This window comes from Corapipo altera, unplaced genomic scaffold (genome assembly GCF_003945725.1).
Source record: "Corapipo altera isolate COAL_440 unplaced genomic scaffold, ASM394572v1 61006, whole genome shotgun sequence".
In the NCBI taxonomy this organism is placed as follows: domain Eukaryota; kingdom Metazoa; phylum Chordata; class Aves; order Passeriformes; family Pipridae; genus Corapipo; species Corapipo altera.
Genome location: NW_020885724.1, coordinates 2,499 through 3,166, shown reverse-complemented (window position 1 = coordinate 3,166; position 668 = coordinate 2,499). Strand labels below are relative to the sequence as shown.

Sequence of the window (668 nt, the reverse complement as noted above, 5' to 3'; positions counted from 1 at the left end):
CACACCCTCACCTGTGAGATACACACCCTACCTGTGACATACACACCTCACCTGTGACATACACACCCTGTACCTGTGACATACAGACCTCATCTGTGACATACACACCCTGTACCTGTGACATACACACCCTGTACCTGTGACATACACACTCTACCTGTGACATACACACCCATTACCTGTGACATACATGCGTTACCTGTGACATACACACCCTGAGTGTGACATACACACCTTTAGTGTGACATACACACCTTAACTGTGACATACACACCCTGTGTGTGACATACACACCTCACCTGTGACATACACACCTCACCTATGACATACACACCTCACCTGTGACATACACACCCTACCTGTGACATACACACCTCACTTGTGACATACACACCTTTACCTGAGACATACACACCCATTACCTGTGACATACACCCCTCACCTGTGACATACACACCCTGTACCTGTGACATACACACCTGACCTGTGACATACACACCCTCACCGGTGACATACACACCCAACCTGTGACATACAGACCTCATCTGTGACATACACACCCCGCAGCCCAATTCCCTGTGATCCCCCATCCCACATCCTCTTCCCTGTGAGCTCCCATCCCACATCCCCTTCCCTCTGAGCTCCCCATCCCTGCCCTGTGAGCTCCC

The 668-nt window shown here is 50.7% G+C and overlaps 1 long non-coding RNA gene across 2 annotated transcripts in view; it reads right to left on the bottom strand.

The window, feature by feature from the left end:
* The window catches only part of LOC113940759, a 7,192-nt gene that overhangs the window by 4,116 nt on the left and 2,408 nt on the right, over positions 1–668 (bottom strand). The window lies entirely within an intron of this gene.